Source organism: Symphalangus syndactylus, chromosome 5 (genome assembly GCF_028878055.3).
Source record: "Symphalangus syndactylus isolate Jambi chromosome 5, NHGRI_mSymSyn1-v2.1_pri, whole genome shotgun sequence".
Taxonomy (NCBI): Eukaryota; Metazoa; Chordata; class Mammalia; order Primates; family Hylobatidae; genus Symphalangus; species Symphalangus syndactylus.
Window position 1 is genome coordinate 110,648,188 of NC_072427.2, and position 26,385 is coordinate 110,674,572.

The 26,385-nt window shown below is 38.3% G+C and overlaps 1 long non-coding RNA gene and 1 pseudogene across 1 annotated transcript; both read left to right on the top strand.

Annotated features, from left to right (window-relative positions):
- Positions 1–267: 267 nt before the first annotated feature.
- On the top strand, positions 268–24,551 carry LOC134736841 (uncharacterized). The gene is made up of 3 exons (XR_010121223.1): positions 268–346; positions 22,107–22,208; positions 24,380–24,551. It is a non-coding gene; the product is annotated as an uncharacterized lncRNA (long non-coding RNA).
- On the top strand, positions 2,292–5,235 carry LOC129481606 (uncharacterized; annotated as a pseudogene).
- Positions 24,552–26,385: the final 1,834 nt, after the last annotated feature.

Here is a 26,385-nt window from a genome sequence, read left to right on the forward strand (position 1 = left end):
CATCCCTCTGGATCCCGGAGGGTGTCCGCTGTGCTCCTGATTCAGCGAGGCGCCCACTGCCGCTCCTGATTGGGCTTACGGCTCGCCATTGTTCCTGCACGGCTAAGTGCCCGGGTTCATCCTAATCGAGCTGAACACTAGTCACTGGGTTCCACGGTTCTCTTCTGTGACCCACGGCTTCTAATAGAGCTATAACACTCACCGCATGGCCCAAGATTCCATTCCTTGTAATCTGTGAGGCCGAGAACTCCAGGTCAAAGAATACGAGGCTTGCCACCATCTGAGGAGATCTGTGAGGAAGGACCCCTGGTAACATTTTGGCGACCACGAAGGGACCTCCAAAGCGGTGAGTAATATTGGCCTACTTTCGCTTGCTCTTCCGTCCTATCCTTCCTTAGAATTGGAGGAAAATACTGGGCACCTGTCGGCCAGTTAAAAACGATTAGCGTGGCTGCCGGACTTAAGACTCAGGTGTGAGGCTATCTGGGGAAGGGCTTTCTAACAACTCCCAACCCTTCTGGGCTGGGGACATTGGACTGCCTGGAGGCAGCTTCCACTTTAATTTTCTTGGGGAAGTTGAGGGCTGACTAGAGGCAGAAAGCTGGCCCGAGCTCCCGGCAGTAGCCGGTTGAGATCACGGTGCAGCCGGAAGTCTCCACTCAACAGTCGCCCATGTGAGCGCCCCCTACCTTTCCTCCTGACCCATACCTCCTGGGTCCTGACCACAACTTTCTTAAAAGTGTAGCCCCAAAATTCTCCTTACCTCTGAATCTACTTCCTCTGATCCCTGCCTCCTAGGTACCAATGGTTCAGACGTTCATTTCCTCTAGCAAGTTGTAGCTCCAAAGGGATCTAAGGAAGCTCTACACTGTGTCCTTAGGCACCTACGCTATAACCCAGGAGTCATCCCTGGTGTCCCTCCTGATTTAGGTATATAGCTCTCGACGTGGGCAGTTATGTGGGACCTGTTCCCCACCACCCTTGCCAGGGCCCCAAGTTTGTAATGGCTAAGAGGAGAGAGTGAGAGAGATAGGGAGAAAGAGACACAGAGAGAGACAGGGAGAGAGACAGAGAGAGAGAGAGATGGAGGGAGAGAGAGAGATGGAGGGAGAGAGAGAGATGGAGAGAGAGATAAAGGAGTCGAAGAGAAAAAGAAAAAGATAGAAATAGTTAAAAAAAAAAAAAAAAAAAACAACAGTGTGCCCTATTCCTTTAAAAGCCAGGGTAAATTTAAAACCTATAATTGATAATTGAAGGTCTTCTCCATGACCCCATAACACTCCAATACTACCTTGTTGTCAGTGTAAACAAGGGCATAGCATGAAATCACTGAGACCACTGAAAACACGTAGCTTTCCTGTCAAAAACCCTTAACACAGTAACCCGCAGATGCATTCAATCTGTAGCAGCAACTGCTTTGCTAAAAGTAGAAAAATAACTTTTAGATGAAACCTCATTTTGAGCACACCTCACCAGTTCAGAATTATTCTAAGTCAAAAAAGCAAAAAGGGTGGCTTACTAACTGAAAAATCTTAAAGCATGGGGCTATTCTGTTAGAAAAGGGTAATGTAAACTCCAACCACTGATAATTCCCTTAACCTGGCAGATTTCCTAACAGAGGATTTAAATTTTAATTACCATACAAAGGTCCGACCAGACCTAGGAGGAACTCCCTTCAGGACAGGGTGGTAGATGGTTCCTCCCAGGTGATTGAGGAGAAAAACCACAACGGGTATTCAGTAATTGCTATGGAGACTCTTTTGGAAGCAGAGTTAGAAAAATTGCAGAGTTAGAAAAATTGCCTTATAATTGGTCTCCTCAAACATGCGAGCTATTTAGCTATTTGCACTCAGCCAAGCCTTAAAGTACTTACAGAATCAAAAAGACTATCTCAATCCTTACTCAAAAGGTTACACCCTCTCTGAAATAAATTTGCATAAGAACTGCTTTTCTAGGAATGCATCTTTATGGCACAGCTAGGTGGTTATGAAATACTCAGGAACCCAGCCCAGCTCTAGGACTCACCCCTGAGTGCAAAGGCAATGTTGGGCACGCTGGTAAAGGACCACTAGAATCCAGCAGCCCGGACCCCTTTCTTTGTGGTCAAGAGAGGTGGGAAAACAGGTGCAGGACCGCTACATCGGTGAGCATAACTAATCCGATAAGCAGAGGTCCATGGGTGGTTACTCACCCTGGAAAAGAATAAGCATTAGGCCCTTAGAGGATGCTCTAGGGCTAATGCTCATCAGAAAATGACTAGGGGTGCTGGCATCCCTATGTTCTTTTTTCAGATGGGAAACATTCCCCTCACTCCAAGGCAAAAACGCCCCTAAGATGTATTCTGGAGAATTAGGACCAATTTGACCCTCAGACGCTAAGAAAGAAATGACTTACATTCTTCTTCAGTACCACCTGGCCACGATACCCTCTTCAAGGGGGAGAAACCTGGCCTTCTGAGGGAAGTATAAATTATAACAACATCTTACAGCTAGACCTCTTCTGTAGAAAGGAGGGCAAATGTAGTGAAGTGCCATATGTGCGAACTTTATTTTCATTAAGAGACAACTCGCAATTATGTAAAAAGTGTGGTTTATGCCCTACAGGAAGCCCTCAGAGCCTACCTCCCTATCCCAGCATTCCCCCCACTCCTTCCCCAACCAATAAGGACCCCCCTCTTACCCAAATGGTCCAAAGGAGATAGACAAAGGGATAAACAATGAACCAAACAGTGCCAATATTACCTGATTATGCCCCCTCCAAGCAGTGGGAGGAAGAGAATTCAGCCCAGCCAGAGTGCATGTACCTTTTTCTCTCTCAGACTTAAAGCAAATTAAAATAGACCTAGGTAAATTCTCAGATAACCCTGATGGCTATATTGATGTTTTATAAGGGTTAGGACAATCCTTTGATCTGCAATGGAGAGATATAATGTTACTACCAAATCAGACACTAACCCCAAATGAGAGAAGTGCCACCGTAACTGCAGCCCGAGAGTTTGGCGATCTCTGGTATCTCAGTCAGGTCAATGATAGGATGACAACAGAGGAAAGACAACAATTCCCCACAGGCCAGCAGGCAGTTCCCAGTGTAGACCCTCACTGGGACACAGAATCAGAACGTGGAGATTGGTGCTGCAGACATTAGCTATTTTGCATGCTAGGACTAAGGAAAACTAGGAAGAAGCCTATGAATTATTCAGTGACATCCACTATAACACAGGGAAAGGAAGAAAATCCTACCGCCTTTCTGGAGAGACTAAGGGAGGCACTGAGGAAGCAAACCTCCCTGTCACCTGACTCTATTGAAGGCCAACTAATCTTAAAGGATAAGTTTATCACTCAGTCAGCTGAGGACATTAGGAAAAAAACTTCAGAAGTCCGCCTTAGGCCTGGAGCAAAACTTAGAAACCCTATTGAACTTGGCAACCTCAGTTTTTTATAATAGAGATCAGGAGGAGCAGGCAGAATGGGACAAACAGGAGGAAAAAAAAAAGGCCACCGCTTTAGTCATGGTCCTCAGGCAAGCGGACTTTGGAGGCTCTGGAAAAGGAAAAAGCTGGGCAAATCGAATGCCTAATAGGGCTTGCTTCCAGTACAGTCTACAAGGACACTTTAAGAAAGATTGTCCAAGTAGAAGTAAGCTGCCCCCTCGTCCATGCCCCTTATGTCAAGGGAATCACTGGAAGGCCCATTACCCCAGGGGATGAAGGTCCTCTGAGTCAGAAGCCACTAACTAGATTATCCAGCGGTAGGACTGAGGGTGCCTGGGGCAAGTGTCAGCCCATGCCATCACCCTCACAGAACCCCAGATATGCTTGAACATTGAGGGCCAGGAGGTTAGTGGTCTCCTGGACACTGGAATGGCCTTCTCAGTCTTACTCTCCTGTCCCAGACAACTGTCCTCCAGATCTGTCACTATCTGAGGAGTCCTAGGACAGCCAATCACTAGATACTTCTCCCAGCCACTAAGCTGTGACTGGGGAGCTTTACTCTTTTCACATGTTTTTCTAATTATGCCTGAAAGCCCCACTCTCTTGTTAAGGAGAGACATTCTAGCAAAAGCAAGGGCCATTATATACCTGAACATAGGAGAAGGAACACCCGTTTGTTGTCCCCTGCTTGAGGAAGGAATTAATCCTAAAGTCTAGGCAACAGAAGGACAATATAGTTGAGCAAAGAATGCCCGTCCCATTCAAGTTAAACTAAAGGATTCCGCCTCCTTTCCCTACCAAAGGCAGTACCCCTTAGACCCGAGGCCCAACAAGGACTCCGAAAGATTATTAAGGACCTAAAAGCCCAAGGCCTAGTAAAAGCATGCCGTAGCCCCTGCAATACTCCAATTTTAGGAGTACAGAAACCCAACGGACAGTGGAGGTTAGCGCAGGATCTCAGGATTATCAATGAGGCCATTGTCCCTCTATACCCAGCTGTACCTAACCCTTATACCCTGCTTTCCCAAATACCAGAGGAAGCAGAGTAGTTTACAGTCCTGGACCTTAAGAATGCCTTTTTCTGCATCCCTGTACATCCTGACTCTCAATTCTTGTTTGCCTTTGAAGATCCTTTGAACCCAAAGTCTCAATTCACCTGAACTGTTTTACCCTAAGCATCCAGGGATAGCCCCCATCTATTTGGCCAGGAATTAGCCCAAGACTTGAGCCAGTTCTCATACCTGGACACTCTTGTCCTTTGGTATGGGTATGATTTAATTTTAGCTGCCCGTTCAGAAACCTTGTGCCATCAAGCCACCCAAGTGCTCCTAAATTTCCTCGCTGCCTGTGGCTACAAGGTTTCCAAATGAAAGGCTCAGCTCTGCTCACAGCAGGTTAAATACTTAGGGCTAAAATTATCCAAAGGCACCAGAGCCCTCAGTGAGGAATGTATCCAGCCTATACTGGCTTATCCTCATCCCAAAACCCTAAAGCAACTAAGAGGGTTCCTTGGCATAACAGTTTTCTGCCGAATATGGATTCCCAAGTACAGTGAAATAGCCAGACCATTATATACACTAATTAAGGAAACTCAGAAAGCCAATACCCATTTAGTAAGATGGACACCTGAAGCAGAAGTGGCTTTCCAGGACCTAAAGAAGGCCCTAACCCAAGCCCCAGCGTTAAGCTTGCCAAGGGGCCAAGACTTTTCTTTATATGTCACAGAAAAAAAAAACAGGAATAGCTCTAGGACTCCTTACACAGGTCCAAGGGACAAGCTTGCAACCTGCGGCATAGCTAAGTAAGGAAATAGATGTAGTGGCAAAGGGTTGGCCTCATTGTTTACAGGCAGTGGTGGCAGCAGTAGTCTTAGTATCTGAAGCAGTTAAAATGATACAGGGAAGAGATCTTACTGTGTGGACATCTCATGATGTGAATGGCATACTCACTGCTAAAGGAGACTTTTGGCTGTCAGACAACTGTTTACTTAAATATCAGGCTCTATTACTTGAAGGGCCAGTGCTGCGACTACGCACTTGTGCAGCTCTTAACCCAGCCACATTTCTTTCAGACAATGAAGAAAAGATAGAACATAACTGTTAACAAGTAATTGCTCAAACCTATGCCGCTAGAGGGGACCTTTTAGAGGTCCCCTTGACTGATCCCGACCTCAACTTGTATACTGATTGAAGTCCTTTTTCTACAAGGGAACTTCTAAAAGTGAGGTATGCAGTGGTCAGTGATAATGGAATACTTAAAAGTAATCCCCTCACTCCAAGAACTAGTGCTCAGCTGGCAGAACTAATAGCCCTCACTCGGGCACTAGAATTAGGAGAAAGAAAAAAGGTAAATATATATACAGCCTCTAAGCATGCTTACCTACTCCTCCATTCCCATGCAGCAATATAGAGAGAAAAGGAATTCCTAACTTTCGAAGGAACACCTATCAAACATCAGGAAGCCATTAGGAGATTATTATTGGCTGTACAGAAACCTAAAGAGTGACGTCTTACACTGCCAAGGTCATCAGAAAGGAAAAGAAAGGAAAATAGAAAGGAACCGCCAAGCGGATACTCAAGTCAAAAGAGCCACAAGGCAGGACCCTCCATTAGAAATGCTTATAGAAGGACCCCTAGTATAGCGTAATCCCCTCCAGGAAACCAAGCCCCAGTACTCAGCAGGAAAAATAGATAGGGAACTTCACAGGGACATACTTTCCTCCCCTCCAGATGGCTAGCCACCGAAGAAGGAAAAATACATTTGCCTGCAGCTAACCAATAGAAATTACTTAAAACCCTTCACCAAACCTTCCACTTAGGCATTGATAGCACCCATCAGATGGCCAAATTATTATTTACTGGACCGGGCCTTTTCAAAACTATCAAGCAGATAGTCAGGGCCTGTGAAGTGTGCCAAAGAAATAATCCCCTGTACTGCAGTCCATACATTTCAATCCCTGTATCTTTAACCTCCTTAAGTTTGACTTTTCCAGAATTGAAACTGTAAAACTACAAATAGTTCTTCAAATGGAGCCCTAGATGCAGTCCATGACTAAGATCAACCACAGGCCCCTAGACTGGCCTGCTAGCCCATGCTCCGATATTAATGACATTGAAGGCACCCCTCCCGAGGAAATCTCAACTGCCCAACCCCTACTATGCCCCAATTCAGCAGGAAGCAGTTAGAGTGGTCATTGGCCAACCTCCCCAACAGCACTTGGGTTTCCCTGTTGGGGGGGGTACTGAGAGACAGGACTAGCTGGATTTCCTACGCCGACTAAGAATCCCTAAGCCTAGCTGGGAAGGTGACTGCATCCACCTTTAAACACGGGGCTTGCAACTTAGCTCAAACCCAACCAGTCAGAGAGCTCACTAAAATGCTAATTAGGCAAAAATAGGAGGTAAAGAAATAGCCAATCATCTATTGCCTGAGAGCACAGCAGGAGGGACAAGGATCGGGATATAAACCCAGGCATTCAAGCCGGCAATGGCAACCCCCTTTGGGCCCCCTCCCTTTGTATGGGAGCTCTGTTTTCACTCTATTTCACTCCATTAAATCTTGCAACTGCACTCTTCTGGTCCATGTTTGTTACGGCTCGAGCTGAGCTTTCGCTTGCTTTCCGCCACTGCTGCTTGCCGCTGTTGCAAACCTGCCACTGACTCCCATCCCTCTGGATCCAGCAGGGTGTCCACTGTGCTCCTGATCCAGCGAGGCACCCATTGCTGCTCCTGATTGGGCTAAAGGCTTGCCATTGTTCCTGCAGGGCTAAGTGCCCAGGTTCGTCCTAATTGAGCTGAACACTAGTCACTGGGTTCCAAGGTTCTCTTCCGTGACCCATGGCTTCTAATAGAGCTATAACCCTCACCACATGGCCCAAGATTCCATTCCTTGGAATCCGTGAGGCCAAGAACCCCAGGTCAGAGAACACGAGGCTTGCCACCATCTTGGAAGCGGCTCACCACCATCTGAGGAGCTCTGTGAGCAAGGACCCCAGGTAACAGTTAGGTGTAGAATTTTCCACCTGTGGTATCATGTTGGTGCTCAGAAAATTTCAGAATTAGGAACATTTCAAATTATGAATTTCCAGATTAGTAATGCTCAACCTGTAGCTAATATCAATCCCATTTTCTCTGTTGTTATTCACTGTTTACCCTACTTTATCTTTCTTTGCGTAATTAATGGAAAAACCTTAAACATGAGCAAGGTAACATGTCAAAATAGATACTATAAATAAATTATTAAACCTTCTTTTGAAAGAGATGGATCATGGAAGGTGTAAAGAAAATATCGAGAAGAAATTATATGTAAAAACAGAAAGCATAGCAAACAACAGACCCTAAAATAATTCCAACACAGAAAAAAATTTAAATTGTGAATAAAATATATTTAAAAGAATTTTTAAACATATGGATGACCTAGTAATACCCAGCCAGAATGAGACAAAGGACTCCAAAGAGATAGGAAGTTACTGGTGCCAGAGGCTGCCCTGAGGGTGTGAGCGTTACCCAGTCATTGGATGCATTCTTTCAGTGGCCATGTGGGGACAGGAAACAGAGCCTCAGGCCTTTGCATCAAGCCGAGGCCCTTGAGTGTTGAAACTTCAGGTTAAATAAGCCCTTCATACAAAGAGAAATGGCAGAGAAACTTGTCTGTTTTACCTATTGTTCTCGATGGAAAGAGGAGAAAAAAAATGTCTCCTTAGAACTCTCCTAAGAAGACACTTTTAGAAACACCCTGGTCCATACAGACCTCAATTACATTCCCACTTGCTCTGATGGCCCAAAAGCTAATTAATTTTCAGCAGTCAGCAATTTCAAGCATCATTATCCAAGTAAAGGATATTTTCAAAAAGCAGATATCTGTGAAAGGAAAATAAGTCTTGGGACCCCAAAATCACTAAGCTAAAGGGAAAAGTCAAGCTGAGAACTGCTTAGGGCAAACCTGCCTCCCATTCTGTTCAAAGTCATCCTTCTTCACACTGAGATAAATGTATATCTGATAGCTTCCTTTGGAAAGGCTAATCAAAAACTCAGAAGAATGCAATTATTTGCCTCTTATCTACCTATGACCTGGAAGCCCCCTCCCCACTTCAAGTTGTCTGACCTTTCTGGACTGAACCAATATACATCTTGCATGTATTGATCGATGTCTTATGTCTCCCTAAAATGTATAAACCAGGTGTGCCCCAGCTACCTTGGACACCTGTTGTCAGAAGCTGTGTCACAGGGACGCACCCTTAACTTTGGCAAAATAAAGTTCCCAAATTGACTAAGACCTGTCTCAGATATTTTAGATTCACATTTCAATTAATTAGTGAATTGTGATGTGTTTGTAGCATGCCATTAAGATGGTAAATACTTTCAGGCAAGATGCCTATATCCCATTGATTTAATATGGCTAATACCATATACCTACTAATATAATGTAATAGGAAGTGTTACAGGATCCTTGGGGTGTCAACTTCACCAGCCAGAAACCTCTGCAGCCAGTGGCACCTGTGCCCAAGTTTTGCTCAGGCCCACTGGACTCACTTGGCCTGGAAGGCTGCGCTCAGCTCACGCTACTGGCCTGGATCCCATGCATCCAAGGGTGAGCACAGCGGTAAGGGCAAGCAAGCATGTGTGAGCAAGCAAGCATGGGTCTGGCCACTGTGCACAGCCAAGCATGCTGGCTGCAGTGGCATGGGCACCAGCTCCCTGTGAGACTTCGGCTGGACCAGGCATACAGCAAGCAGCTTCCACAGCTGGCACTGGGGAATGCAGTGGCACCTGGAAGCTTGGAGACACCCAGAAGCTTGAAGATGCCTTGGAGCCTCAAGAGAGTATCACAGCCCTGGCTCAGGGAGCTCGTAAGTCTGGGCTCCTCAAAGGGCCACAGCTCTTCTCTCCTTCTTGTCATCTGCAACATGGTGACCAAGGGGCATATTTCAGCCCTGTTTGTGTTATAGCTCTTTTAGCATCCCCATTCAGGGAGTCCTGAGTTCTTGTCCTGTGCCCAGGAAGAATGAGGCACACGGACAAAAGGAGGGTGAGCAAGGTGAAAAGGAGATTTATTGAGTGATAGAACAGCTCAGAGGAGACCCACAGTAGGTAGATTTTCTCTGCAGCCAGGGTGTCCTGATGAGTGTTCCGCTCTCATCAGAGAGGAGACACTGGAGTGGGTAGCTCCTCTCTGCAGGCAGGTTGTCCTGTCATCTTCTCAGCTTTGAACAGAGAGGAGACCCTGGAGTGGGTAGCTCCTCTCAACAGTTGGTCATCCTTTCTCTTTTTGAGCCTGGCTAAGTTCGGGGATTTTTATATGCTTCAGAGAAGAGAAAGTGCATGCTGATTGGTCCATGAGTGGCCATGGGTGGGCTCAGATAAAGCAGTATAAGTTCCCACTCTGGTCCACAGGGCTGGCAGCCCAGTCCCCAGAATTCAGACCTTCCATTGCTTGAAGATGGAGCTTCACTGGGGACCCACCCCTTTCCACCCAAGAGCCTGTCTGCCTCCTGCTGCAGTTCATGGCACCCAGGCTGGTCATGCCAAGAGGTGCCTGCAGGCAATCACTGAGTAGCGCTCAACTCCTCCTTGGCCTCCTTCCTGTGCTTGTCGGCTCCTTAAGGCAAGATTTTTCCATGTTTCTAAAATAATAACTATATTAAAATTGTCACAACTAAGAAATCATTGTGAAAAAAATAAAATCTCAAGACCCCAAAGTCACCATTCCAAAGGTAAAAGTTAAGCTAAGGGACTGAGTCATTGAAAAAAAACTGAGTTCCTTTGTTCAACAGACAGCTGTAATTACACATACTTACTTTATCTTATGTAAAATGTAGTGCTAGATGAATGCATAATTGACTTATTTCCCCACTTCTTTCTTTTCACATGTGAAATTACACATTATTCTTCCCCAAAATAATAATTATAAGAATTAGTCCCCAGACTAAATTTTACAAATATCATAATTCTTCAGACCAATTTTAAGAAGAACATCAGAGAAACTTAAATTGAGAAACATGTAAAATGTAGATTCAGCGAGCATTAATCGAAGCCTCTCAAGAATGTATTTGCTGAACTCACTACATGCCCTTCTCTCCATTTTTCTTCCCTCTTTCCCTTCCTGCTGCTCTTTCCCATTTAAATATTGAACTTCTTAAAACTTTTTTTGGAAAAATTGCATCCCACAGATCCCACTGTAACTTCTGTCTCTTTTTCCCTGGTCACATCCTCAATCTTGAAAAAATAAACCTCTAAATTGATTGAGACCTGTCTCAGGCACTTTAAGGTTGACACCATCATTAGTACATTACCGTTAACTGAACTCCTATTCTTCTTTGATTTCACAAGTTTTTCCACTAATGTTCTTTTACTATCCCAGAACTGAGTTCAGGATGCCACATTTCATTTTACCATGATGCTCCCTTAATCTTATCTGGTCTGTGACTGTTTCTTAGTCTTTTTTGTTTTTATGCCCTTCACAGTTTTGAGGAGTACTGGTCAGGTATTCTGTAAAGTGTTTCTCAATTTGAGTTGCTCTGATGTTTTCTTAAAATTAGTCTGTGGACTGGTTGTTTTCTTAAAATTAGTCTGAGGACAAATCTCACAATTATACTTTTAGAGAAGAATAATAATATAGGTGAAGTATCCTTCTGATGGCATTGGTGGCCTATCTGGAGCAACTGCTGCCATGATGCCAGCTAAAGTTGGGGAGACACAGCCAGGGCTGTGTGCTCCACCAAGCCAGTGGGATCCAGGAACAGGCAGAAGCCCAGCTCCTTCTAAGCTGGCAGAGCAGGAGCCTCATGCTACCTGCATGCAGCTGCAGCCACCCAGCCATGGCTGTGGACCCAGGCATCCCTGTGCTCTTGGGGTCCAGGAGAAGACAGGACCCCCACCCTCCTAGGCACAGCTGCAGTCGCCCAAGCTGTGGCTGTGGAACTGGGCATCTCTGTACTCTCAGGGGCCCAGGAGGACACTCCCTGCCCCCACAGACTCAGAAGTATCTGCCTCTACTGCCTGACTTTATTAAAAAATTATTAAAAATTTTTAATAAATAATTTTGCCTTAAACATTTATTAAAAATAAAACTTTTTGGCTGGGCTCAGTGGCTCATGCCTGTAATCCCAGCACTTTGGGAGGCTAAGGCGGGTGGATCACCTGAGGTCAGGAGATTGAGACCGGCCTGTCCAACATGGTGAAACTCCATCTCTACTAAAAATACAAAACATTAACCGAGCGTGGTGGCATGTGACGGTAATCCCAGTTACTTGGGAGGCTGAGGCAGGAGAATTGCTTGAACCCAGGAGGTAGAGGTTGCAGTGAGCCAAGATCGTGCCATTGCACTCCAGCCTGGGTGACAGAATGAGATTCTGTCTCAAAAAAATAAAAATAAAACCATTTGATTACAATCAAATTCAAAATTTCTGTTCATCTAAAATCCAATAAAGTAAAATGCTACAAAATAGGAAGGATAGTTTGAACATTTTTAACCCACAAACCCTTGGTATCCAAAACATATGATTAATTGTTAACAATTAGTAGAAATTAGACAATGTAATACAAAATGAAAAAAGATATCAAGCATTTTACAAAGAAATCCCTTATATGAGTCATGAACATTTATGTAAAGATGCTTAACTTCATTACTTAACAGGAAAATAAAAATTAAAATCAGAATTATACACAATTTGGCCTTAGCATATTGGTGAGAAAATATTGTAGCTGCATTGTAGCAAGATTTGATGAGGATCTGGAGTCTCAGGACATCATATTCTGTTCATGGGAGGGTTCAACAGAATATGGAATAATTTGGCCAAAAAATTGGTATTTTCTATAACACGTGCATACCCCCTCCCACAGCGAATTTTTTTTCCAAGGAAGTGCCCTATAAATAAATTAGAAGTTCAACATGAGATATAAGAGGTTTCTTAGCAGAATCATTTGTAAATGCAAACATATATAAACAAGTAAATTTTCAACCAAGAGGAGAATGGATGAATAAATTTGGCTATTCATTAAACTGAATACTGTATAGCCATGAAAATGGACTATAGCCACACACAGAAACATAGGTGACTTCTACAACATAATATTAGTCAACAAAATATAAGCCATGTTAGGATTCATACAGTGTGATACATTTGTATAATGTACAAAAACAGGCAAATAAGTCCATTTGTAAAACTCAGTAGAAAGCAAGGTAACATGAAATAGGCATTCAAAAATATGGATAGCTCTGGGTGTTAGATCGAAATGTGATCATGAAAAGGTTTCAAAGGTATCATTAATGTTTGATATTTTAAACTAGGTGGTAATATGTAGGTATTTATTTTTACTTTTTTCTAAAAGCCCTCTACTCATTATCCATGTTGTGTATATATGAATGAGATTTTAATACCACAGTAGGATAAAAGAAAAATCAGCTACACGTGTTATGCTTTTAAAATTATAAACAATTCAGAAAAATAACTATTTTGATCAAAATGTAAAGAAATGAGAATATAGTGCTTTACATAGAAGATCAAAGATGAGAGGGATAATTAGGAACTGATTTATTAAGAAAACAATCCAAGATTCATAGACTAGTGTTTTCTTCAGTTGTGGAAATGAATCATCACATAGAAGATGCTGGCAGTGTCAGTGAAATGTATCTCTCCTAGCTGTAGTTAGATTATAACCAGTCTTTTATAAGGTTCTGGCTCAAACTTGAAAAGAAAATCTTTCAAACACTTTGCAAATTTGGGACATATTTTTTAAAAAGTCTAGATAAAGTTTTCAAAATGGTGAGCATGGTAGTAGTCAATTAAAGTTTTACCTTTTGTGCCCATGAGTTTCACATGGCCTAAGGCTCATCATGGAAAAAAAATGATGATGATGGTGATGATACTAGTAATATAACTAGACCCATATGCCTCTGGTACTAAGCTGATTGGTACTTAAATATATGAGAACTGAGATAAGTTTGCAACTTCAGATTTAAAATATGTATGTGTATATATATATAAATTTAAATATATATACACATATATTTCAACTTCAGATTTAAAATATGTATGTGTATATATATAAATTTATATGTATATATGTATATATGTGTATATATGTGCATATATGTGTATATATATAAATTTATATAACTATAAATCTATATAAATATAAATCTATATATAAATATAAATCTATACATAAATATAAATCTATATATAAATATAAATTTATATATACAGATATAAATTTATATATATACACATATATGTGTCATAAAGATTTATGTGAAGATGCTTAACTTCATTAATAGGAAAATAAAAATTAAAACCAGAATTATACACAATTTGGCCTTATCATATTGGAAAATATTGGAGCTGCATTATAGCAATTATATGCATAATATATTACATATAATATATAATTATATACATTATATATTACATTATATGATTATATGCATTATATATAATATATGATTATATATAAGATATATAATCATATATAATATATTATATAAAATTATATATAATTACATCACATATATGTAATACATATGTAAATTAAACGTGTAATTATAGTATATATTATTAATTATAATTGATATATAATGCATTATACATATTTACTGCAAGGAATTTAATATATATGTCTGTAGATACACATGTATTTATATATAATATGTGTATATGTTTACACACACATTACATATAAATGTATATACACACACACATTTTATATATATACATATAACATACATAATTTCTTCAAGGAATTTAATTAAGGGATTCTTTAGGTAAAGGCATGAGCAATGAACCACATCATAGATAGCTTTTACATAATATCAAGTAGATTTTTTTAAAGCACAATGAGAAGTTTCTTTAAAAGTTTCAAGCCATGGCATCTCATGATCAACTATGCATTTCAATGCTATGTGAAGGATAAGTTGGAGGGAGTTTTGTTAGCTATCATCCAGACAAGAAATAATGGTTGCCTTGACTGAGATGGCAACAGTGGACTAGAGAAGAGTGCAAACTCAAGAAATATTCAGAAAGTTAACTTGAGAGGACTTGGTAGTTCACTGTGTCTGGAGAGATCGAAGAGTCAAAGATTCCTTCAGAATACTGGTTTATGCAACCAGCTGAAATCAAGTCACTGACTGCGTTAGTTTGTGAATTGAAGAGGAGACAGACCACTTTCAACACATGGAGTATAAGCTGACTGATGAAACTTCTTTGTGGAACTATCCAGAAAATAAACCTTCAGAAATGGAGAGGATGATTCAAAGTAGTGACGTAAATATGGACCTAACTCCAAATACTATAAATGGTGAAGCCATTAGTATAATTGCCAAGGATGCATGCGTGGAGTGGGAAGAACACAGCATGAAGTCAGACGTCTGAGAAGTCCAGCACTTAAGGTAAGGGAAATCTGGACTGAGGAATGAGAAAAGCCTAGTTAAACAGTCTGATGGTAATTAAGAATGTCAAATAGATCAAAGGGGAGGAAGTTGCAGATGTTTCCAGCAATTAAGCAAGGCTCAGAGAGTTCCACAAGTTTTTTAAACAAGAAATTAATCCATGATCATAAAAGAAGGGGTCTCAGTGTAGTCGTGGGATGTGAGTGGTTAAATAAACTGAAAGTAAGTGGAAGATAAGCAAATAGCAATAGAGTATATAGAACTTTTGTTCAAAATGATTGTGTTCTAAAGAAGAGAGATTTTTTACTTACCTTGCATTGTCTGTAAGTAAAGGTAGAGGACTCTTATTTAGAGGACAGAATTCTAACAAACCATTATTCCACTCCTGAGATATGTGTGAAACTTTGGGTGACAGCAAGGAAAGCAATTTCTAATGAACATAAAAGGGACTTCGATATTTTTATTCCGATCATTTATTTTGTGTCTCATTTTAGCCTTAACTGGTTTGGAAGAAACAAATATATTTGAGTAGTTCTATTTATAATCACAGTGAAATATGAGAGAGTACTAAAATGTGAGTGTATATAATAGTTATAAAAATGTGCCTATGAATATTGTATTTGTTGAGTATTTTGCAATTGTCATATATTTAATAGGACTATACAGTAATAATTTTAATTATATTTCAATCTCTGTGTATGCTGTTGTTTGTCCCTTGGTAATACATTTTTTAGTAATACATTCTTTAATAAATCTGTTTTATAACACTTATTTGAATGGATTTTTATGTCCTTGCTTTGCCATGTGGCAGTTCATCAGAGTAAAAGTGGCTTCATTTAAAGTTGCATAGTATTTCACAGATTTAGAAAGTGTCCTATTAGACATGCTATGTAATTTTCAACAGATAAACATAGAAAAATATTCGAGTGGTGATGACGAAGTTCATTTCCATGTTTTGTGCCCTAAGAACTTGTTTGAACAATGGGGATTTCTCTATGTTTGTAGAGATTAATTTCTCAGCACAGAGGCTTGAGGGCAGTGCTTTCTTGCACAAATCCACTTTTTTTACAAAACTGAGAAATTCATCCCCTGGAATATTTTAGTTTAGCCTGGGTGCATATGCTAATAAATAGCTGAAATCCTTAAGAACTACAGAAAAGGACTCTGGGGAAATGTTAAACATATTCACTTGAAAATATAAATAACAATTCCAAACAAAGTACAATTGACCTATTCTTCACTCAAGAAGTGACTTACATATAGCTTATTAGGAAACAAATTATTGCTTTCCCTGCTATTTCATCATCCAGCTGGTTTCACGTTCTCGGTTTCCTAAGCACAGACAGCTCAATAGGCTCTGTATGTATTTGGGCCTCTGGTAAATGATATGAGTAATAAAAGGTAAAATATTTTTTAAACTATTTTAATAAATATGCTTCTTATTACTGGCTAAAAATGTGTTTATTACAGATTATCTAGAAAATGTTGCTCAGCAAGGAAGAAAATTAAAATCATCTGGAGTCTTATGCCCCCAGCCAGAGGTGAACACCCATACAATTAATGATCTTTTATTAGGTTGACATCAAATTATTTAAACTTTTTCCTCCATTAGAACATCTTTCTTATGTGCATATATGTGTAATAAATATCTATCTGTGAGACATATGCAAGCTTTTTAAAGATATCATAAAGAATTTACAGTGTTGTAATCTGATTTATCACTACATTTAGCTTTTTAAAGAAAATATTTCAAATATTCACTATAGAAAATAGGTTGAAGTGAATATTAGTTGGTATTTTATTTGAATTTAATGATACTGATAGGGAACTAGATGCTGTTATATTACTGAATGGCAAACACCAGGGTTAATTTTTTTTTATATTTTATTATGCCCTGTGATTATCAGTTACAGATGTCAATTTGAGTGAATTAAAACTTTTCCTCAAACAATGTGAGGGTTTCATCAACTTCTCAGTGGATATTACCTTACTCTTTGATTAAATGATTCTGTACTCATTCTGAATACATAGCAAGAGTGAGATTTCATACTTAGCAGTAACAGTAAAATGCCCTGTTTTTAGTTATTAGTAAACCTACAAGAAAGCAGTTTTCTGTACTAGGAAATGGTATGACTTGTTCAGATCATTCATAAATACAATTCAAAACAGACTTCACAGAATGGAAAGGATATAGTACATTTTTTCCCAAAATTATGGCTTAAGTGCTCAAACTTTCATGGTCAGAAAATATCATATCACTTTGTAGATACAAGTTTTATTTGGAAATGCCATTGTATTGCAATACCAGTTAATTCACATTGAGCTAATTTTGTAGTTCATAGGGTCTATCCTGCTCACAAGTTTACATTCATTGTGGGGAATTTTCCTCTCTCCACCCCCCCTCCCCTGAATATCCACAAAAAACACACCCATGCCCTGTTTGTAATATACTAAAAAATTATTGTTTATCTGAAATTCAAATTTTACTATGTGTCTAGAGTTTTATCTAGAAATCCTCCACCTAACCCAAAATGAGAGCATTTAAGAGATGATTTCTCAAATATGTTAATATTTAAAGGAAAATAAAAAGGAATAAGGGTGGTTGAAGTGAAAAAAAATGTTTATGTAAGAAAGAGTTGCATGTTTCTGTAACTGAAGTATGTTTTTTTCTGAATGTAACATCTATTGGGAGGCAAGAATTAAGTAGAAAATGGCAAGAGATGAATCAACATCTAGCATACGAAAAGGAATTTTAAGGAAGAATGAGTACAAGGGTAAGTAAGCTTGAAGAGATAGAGAGAAGAGAGAGAAATAGCGGTAGAGACCTAGGGGTAGAGCCACTATTTCTTAATGGTCATATGGAAAGCATACATTTTGCAAGAAGCATGAGTCAGCCATTTTTGTATTCCTAAGAATTTTGGATTCATATTTTTATCCCCTTTGGGCATAAATAAAGGATAATGGAGACTTATGTTGATGTATAAACATCTCAAAAAGATTTTTCCACTACCTAATTATTTATATCAATGAAATAGGCTCAGCTGACTGAAATGCACATTCAGGTAAAAAACAGTATTTTTATATTGTATAGGAACTAGATTAAGAAGATGGGCTAGCCTTTTGACAGCCCATTTCAGTGACAGACTGAAATGTGAATTTCTGTAAAAAAAAAAAAAAAAAGGAGGGAGTATTTGTACTTGTGCAAGGACTAGGTTAAAGTATGAGTAGGGTTTGAAATAGAATATGAATATTTTATTGGTTTGTGATTTAGAACAAGAGGATATTATCTTTCTATAATACAGTGTGTGTATGTGTGTGTGTGTGTGTGTGTGACTTAAACAATGTTTAAGTCGTGAGCACAGCTGTTTGTAAAGGACAATCCATAATTGTGCAGTTTTCCAAAAGTCCTTAAGGAAAGAGTAACTGACCCAGTGGGTGACTTGTGATCAGAGGATAGGAATATTCTTCTAGTACCTTTCCCTCCTGAAAAGTAGGTGACAATGGCATGCTCAGCCCCTCTAAGAGAAGAAAAAAGTTTGCTCTTCACATCTGTAACTTTATAGACAAGTAGAAGTGTGTGTGTGTGTGTGTGTGTGTTTGAAGACATGAAGGTGTGGGACCATAATGCTATTGTTTTTCATAAAATGATTTTGGCAATCTAGATTCTTTCATTGAATCTACATTGAATAGAACATGCCATTTTTCAAAGAGCCTTGTAACTTAAAGAGTTGTTTACATACAGAAAGGCATTCCTTGGACCACCATGAGATTTTCCCCTATAAATATCCATACATCATTCTTCTAGCCGGTTCCTATATAAGCTACATTTTGACTTACATAGAAAAACAGAAGTATAAGTGACAATATGGCATATGCTTACTCAGTTTATATATTTTTTTACATTACATTTTTGGTAGTTTTTCCTGATTAGGGAAAGACAAAGTCATTTTATAGCCTAGTCGTTTGCATTTTGTACACTCTTAAGCATCTTAACACTGGAAATGCTCAGACCATAAATGCTGACTTCCTTCTTGTGTCAATGCTTTTTCTAGTAAGCCAGCTTTGTATGGCAAAAGAAAACAAATCTTATACTTGTTAAAACAAATCAGCAGAACTTACTGAGCTTCTGCTTGTGGCAGAACATTCTCCATGGTTAAGAAAGTTCTATAAAAGATGAGAAAAGTAAACCAAATTATTAACTCCACAAAACACCCCAATTTCTATCAATTTTATGGACTTGGCATTTGTATTGTTGGTAATTATTAAATTAGGCAAAAAATGTGAATTTTTAATGGAAATTATAGGAAAAGGCACAATTGATACTAAGTGGAAAGTGGTTGAATTTTTAGGAGTGAATATTGTTCTGACAGTCAAGCCTATTACAAATTCAAAACTTGCTGATAGATAAAATTTGGAAATCAGAGAGATGGAGATTAAATACCAGCTTCTTTACTAATAAAATAATATAGAACATGACTTAAACATGAGGCCTATTGGGCTTCAAAATGAACTTTCCTTCCCCTCTACCTAAATTTTATTCATTCTCTGAGCAACAAGATAATCTGGACTCCTTAAGGACCCCCACATTGCAATAAAAGAAAACGGTGTTTAAGTCATGAGCACAGCTGTTTGCAAAGGACAACCCATAATTGTGCAATTTTCCAAAAGTGCTTAAGGAAGGAGTGACTGACCCAGTGGGTGACTTGTGATCAGAGGATAGGAATATTCTAGTACCTTTCCCTCCTGAAAAGTAGGTGACAATGGCATGCTCAACCCCTCTAAGAGAAGAAAAAAGTTTGCTCTTCACATCTATAACTTTATAGACAACTAGAAAGCTCTATGATTCTCTAAAATGTGTGAGGGTTTACCAGAGTTTCACTATTACCCCATTATATATTTAATCACTGCTTATATATAACTTTCTGCCTCACAGCCAGTAACAGTATTTGTTAATCAGGGGAGAAAATTTTCACTTTGGCACATTGAAATTGTAACTTTAAAACTATTTTACTAATTTGAAGAAAAAAAGAAAATAGAAGAACTCATTTTATTAAAAAAGAAAAATATTCTGGTGCTTGTTGGGGGGCTTTAGGTACCAGAATACTGTTCCCTCTCCATTCTTCCTGTCTTTATTCATTGACCATTTACTCTAATTCAAACCCAGAAGATTGAATGGTATAGAGATCTCTTCAAAAGTAAGCTGGAAGATGACATTATATCTATTTATGGTCCTTGATTCTGCTCATTTTCTAAGCAGAATAGACTCTACATAGCAGATATTTTAGCAAGAGTATCATTCCCATTTCTGGAGACCTGTATGAAAATACAAGGAATCTAAAGTTTGGTTGGGTTATAAAATTTCAGGTGGCCCAGCCTATGAAATAGGAAACAGAATAGTGTGCAATGTTGGATAAGTTTGTTCTTCTTTAAGATGTTTCCTATTTTCCCAATAGCTGCATAGGGTTTATCCCTCAAAGACATAAAGTTTTTCATAGATTTAAAGAAAAATACAACTAAAATTTCCATGCACTTTTATACCACACAAAATACATTCCTCTAAGCAGCTTTCCGCCAAAAGGAATGCGTTTCATTCCTTAGTGATAAATTTCTACTCCACTGCCTTCAGCTAACATTAGGGATGCTCTTTCTAAATTGGATACAGGGCTTAGCTATCAGAATCCCCAGATGTACCAAATCCTTGAAAAATGATGAGAACTTGGGAAGAAGTGGCAGGACCTAACTCTTTTTTACTGGTTAATTACTCTGGCTTCTAAATTCCTGAAAATGCCAAACTTCTTACATTCTGCTAATTTAACTTTTCTTCACAATCATTCTCCAGCAATTTGCCATGTTTTTAGATACTTGTGTATGTCTTTGCTTTCTAGGAGTTATTAGTATTGTTTCTAATAATCATATAAAGTTTATTTTATTTTGGCCATTCATATTTTCAGCTTATAAGAGTCATTGAGCACACCAAGAAGAGGATTAAAACATAGCTAAACAACTTACTACCTTCCATATCTGCTGATTGATGCCAAATATTGATGCCAAAGTATTTCTATAACTTTGGTGAAAGTAGGTCTTCATAAGCTGGGCAAAAGTATGTTTGTTTGGAATATGGTGTCCACAAAAATTCTCTATCTGCTTACATTTTTCCAAACATGATTAAGTATAAATAGGTTCAAACTCAAATAAATTATGATATCAATATATAGTGACTTCCTTAGTTTCGCCTTTCTATAATTTCTTTCTACGTGTACTTCAGACAATGGCCCCTAAAATCAGAATAGGAGGTCATTAATAATTGCTGAACTAAACAGAAAAGCTTTTTGGGTTTTTGGCTAATTATTTTCTTTTTAAATATTTTATGCCTAATGTATGTTTATCTGTTGTCTCTACCTGAACCAAAATTTATAATTTCCATACCTTTTATGACTGTTCATAATTTTGACTATCTTTTCCTCGTCTTGCTGGACTACCTGTTGCATTCGCTTTATCCACCCCCATGTATTACACAAGTCTTGGAAAATTCTTTCTTAACTTTCTTGACACTACACTCTCTTGGATCTGCCCATACCCCTGCACCAATCAAGATCTTGGAAGAGACACATATCCCCTTCCAGTGGGATCATCTGGAAACTTCCTCATTCCCTATTCCCTATCAGTGGCTAGCATCAGCTAGGGCCAATAAGAACAACCACCAACCAAATGTAACAAGTCAAAAAGGATGCCACAGAAACAAATTTTCTGACTTCCTTCTCCTCCCTCCATCTGATCTCCAGTGGCTGAAGCCAAAGAGAAACCAGAGTCCTGGTTTGGATAGCCATATAATCTACAGTTAAAATAAGGACTATTTTTATAATAAGAAAGTGTGTCATTCATAATTAAATTGGGACAGCAGGCATAAACTTGTCACCAGACTTTGATTCTGAGGCATGGGGCAGTGTGGAGTTGGGTGGAAAGAAGATCTAAAGGATCAGATAGAAAATATTCAGTTCAAATTCTCCATTTATCTTTTCTTTCCCCTTGAGTTTCTTTTAATATATATATTTATAAAACTTTGATATTTCCAAAAATCTATTCCTGACCAACATTTTACCACACTCTGTATCTCTCCTAGAATAATTTAGCCATTTCATAGATATTATGATATTTTGCTGTGATCTTCAGACTCATAGACATCTGATTAAATATGATGTGTTTGATAATCTCACAGGTTTACAAATGCTTCATCACTTCCATGTAAATCCTAGCCTTCTTTTATAAGGTGTAAATCTGTTTTGATTCACAGGGAGAAAGCATTGATGGTGAGGAGAAAAACAGCTGGTATCACACTCTACCCAAGTCCCAAAAGCAGGTTCACATAACTCCTGTCTTCATTATCTGATATCCGGTGAGTCACTGAATTCCTTCATCTAGGCAATCAATCAGTCAATCATCAATTGATTTGATTTTGCCACTTAAATATTTCTAAACTGTGTTTTGTCCTTTCTCTTTCTGCTACCCAAGTGGTTTTTCATGTGTCATTGCTTCCAGAGGCTTTATGGTCAATTGTGTCGTATGCATAGAGGTCAAAGATCATGAATACTGGCAGAGTCTTGGTTTTGATGTTATGGAGGCCTCTGCAGATCTATGAAAGACTAGTCCAGTGCCTTGAGCCTTATTAACAAATGGCTGGTGAAGGCTTTAACAGAAGTGACAGGATTCTAAGGTGATAAAAGCAGAGAAAGTTCAGCTTGATGCAGTAGAACATTAGAAGGGAGTTTTATCTTTGTATATGCTGTTTCCTTTTTTTTATTTTTTAGAATATATGAAACTTATAAATAGTTGGATTTATGATAAGTAGTCATAGTTGAGAAAGCATTGATGGTGAGGAGGAAAATAGCATTGATACGGATAGTGAAGGGGGATTGCGGAGTATGGAATTAAGAAGTGCACCTGAGAAATTTAAAGTTTAGTCTACATTTTTTCTGAGATGAAAATATATGGAAAACACAAAATTTTTAAGGTGGAGAAGAAGAAAATGAAATGCATTAATGATAATTTGCACATTTAGATATTATTCCATGATGCAGATTTTAAATGTAATTTATTTACATAGTCCTTGATGTTGCATGTTTGGACATATACTGTATTTGTATGCTTTTATTCCTTTTTTTGTTATTATGAAAAATGCAGTAATAAATATAATTACACATAAAGCCTCACAGAAATAAATTCAGCTCCAAGAGATAGAGTAATAGAATGCAACTGACAGGCCAAAAAGTGTGTGTGCAGTTTTAATTTTAATATTTATTTTTAAATGCTTTGCAAAAGTTTGAAACTATTCACATTTTCATCAATAGAGAGACTAGAAGTCAAACAGAATATATGTGTTACAGATGTGACATAGTTTTACTCCAGATACGTAGCCACATATGCCCGCACAATTTATGAAAATTAACTATCCTTTCCTATGAATTAAAATATTACCTGTTTTATATGTTACATTCTCATATACACTTAGATCTATTTCTGAATTATCTGTGTTGTGCACTGATCTAGCCACCTGAGCTTGTTACTACAATACTAATTTGATTATGACGGCATTAGAATATGTTACTAATGGAATAATTACTGAGATGATTCCTATTGTATCACTTTATTTTCCATTATTTCTTCACTATTCTAAAATAGTTTATATTATTCTCCTTATAAAAAGAGAATATTAGTTAGAATTTTAAAATCATGCACTGATTCTGAAAGAATAGGTACTTTTAAACATACATCTTCTTGCTCAGTATTATGGTACATCTTTCTATTGTTCAGATTTCCTATTATGTTCTTTTGTGAGGTTTTATAACTTCTCTATTTAGAAGATAAAACATTTTACATATTATTAAGTGAATTACAGTTTTAGCCTTTTTCTTTTCTTTTCTTTTCTTTTCGTTATTTATTTTTTTGAGACAAGGTCTCATTCCTGTTGCCCAGGCTGGGGTGCAGTGGTGCAATTTCAGCTCACTGCAGCCTTGACTTTCTGGGTTCAGCTCAGCCTTCCAAGGTGCTGGGACTACAGGCATGTACCATCATGCCTGGCTAATTTTTTTGTTTTTTGTGTTTTTTAGTAGAAAATGGGTTTTGCCATGTTTCCCAGGCTGGTGTCCAACTCCTGGGCTCAAGAAAACTGCTCTCCTCCCAAATTGCTAGCATTACAGGTGTGAGACACCATGTATGGCCTATCCTTCTTTTAAAAAGCATATTTCCTTATTTTTTTCTTAAATTCTTGATACTATAGAAATAAACGTATCAATATGTTCAGTTACCTTTTTAGATATTCTTCTTAATGCTAATAATGCTTAAAAGCTATGCTTATTTTAATAATTGTAGATGAAATACAAAAAATACACATCTTAACTGAAAGCCTTTCCTCTAAGGTCTGGATCATAACAAGGTTGCCCATTTTTATTCTCTGGGGCATTGATCTGATATTCAACATAGTACTGTGAAGTCCTATGTTGAATAACAATGAAGGAAATAAAAGGCATCCAAATGGAAAATGAAAAATAAAATTATCTTTGTTTGCAGATGATATGATACGATATTTGGAAAAACCTGAAGTCACCACCAAAATACTATTAGAACTGATAAACAAATTCAGTAAAGTTGCAGGATACGAAACAACATACAAAAATCAGGAGTATTTTTATGTGCCCAAAGTAAACAATCTGAAAAATAAATCAGAAGAGTAATCCATTTACAATAGCTACAAATAAAATGAAATACCTAGGAATTAACTTAACCAAAGAAGTCAAAAATCTCTCTAATAAAAACCATAAAACACTGTTGAAGGAAATTGAAGAGTACACCAAACAAGGGAAAGATACTCCACGTTCATGGATTAGAAGAGTCAATATTGTTAAAACATCCACATTACCCAAAATAATCTACAGATTCAGTGTAATCTCTGTCAAAATACCAATGACAACTTTCAGAGAAATAGAAAAAACAAACCTCAAATTTATATGAAACCAAAAAAGACCAAGAATGGCTAAAGCTATTCTAAGTGAAAAAACAAAACAAAACAGAATAAATTGCATTACCTGACTTCAAATTACACTGAAGTTATAGTAACCCAAACAACACGGTACTGGCATAGAAACAGACAGACCAATGGAATGGAATAGAGAAACCAAAAACAAATCCACACCTGTACAGTGAACTCATTTTCAAGAAAGGTGCCAAGAACACACACTGGGGAAGAGAGTCTCTTCAATAAATGGTGCTGGGAAAACTGATAATCCATATACGGAAAAATGAAACTAGACTATCACCATAAACAAAAATCAAATCAAAATGGATTACAAGCTTATATCTAAGACTTCAAACTATGAAACTACCACAAGCAAACACTGAGGAAAGTCTCCAGGCATTGGTCTGGGCAAAAACTTTATTGAGTACTACTCCACAAGCACAGGGCACCAAAGCAAACACGGACAAATGTGGTCACCTCAAGTTAAAAACCTTCTGCTTAGCAAAGGAAACAATCAGCAAAGTAAAGAGACAACTTGTAGAATGGTAGAAAATGTTTGTAAACTACCCCTCTGGCAATTTAGTAACCAGTATACATAAGGAGCTCAAGCAACTTTATAAGAAAAAAAATCAAATAATCTGATTAAAAAGTGGATAATAAAGTTAAACAGACATTTCTGAAAAGAAGTTATATAAATGGTAAATAGGTATATAAAAGGTGCTCAACATTATTGATCATCAGAGAAATGCAAATCAAAACTACAATGAAATATCATCTCACCCTAGTTAACATGGCTTTTATCCAAAAGACAGGCAATAGCAAATACCAGTGAAGATGTAAAAAGGGAACTCTTGTACACTTGTGGTGGGAATATAAATTAGTACAATCATTCTGAAGAACAGTTTTGAGGTTCCACAAAAAAACTAAAAATAGAGATACCATATAATCCAGAGGTACCTGGATTATACATTCAAAAGAAAGGAAATCAGTATATGGAAGATACATCTTCACCCCTATGTTTGTTGCAGCACTGTTTATAATAGCCAAGGTTTGGAAACTGTATTAGTCCATTTTCACACTGCTGATAAGGACATATCAGAGATTGGGTAATTTATAAAGAAAAACAGGTTTAGTGGACTCACAGTTCTATCTGGTGGGGGAAGCCTTACAATTATGGCAGAGATGAAAGGCACTACTTGGCAAGAGAGAGAAAGAGCCAAGCAAAAGAGGTTTCCTTTTATAAAACCATCAGATTTTATGAGACTTACTCACTACCACAAGAACAGTATTGGGAAAACCACCCCCATGATTCAATTATCTGCCCCTGGCCCCCTCCTACAACACATGGGAATTATGGGAGCTACAAATCAAGATGAAATTTGGGTGAAGACACAGGCAAACCATATCATTCCACCCCCAGCCCCTCCCAAATCTCATGTGCTCACATTTCAATACACAATCATGCCTTCCCAACAGTCTCCCAAACTCTTAACTCATTTCAGCATTAACTCAAAAGTCCACAGTCCAAAGTCTCATCTGAGATAAGGCAAGTCCCTTCTGC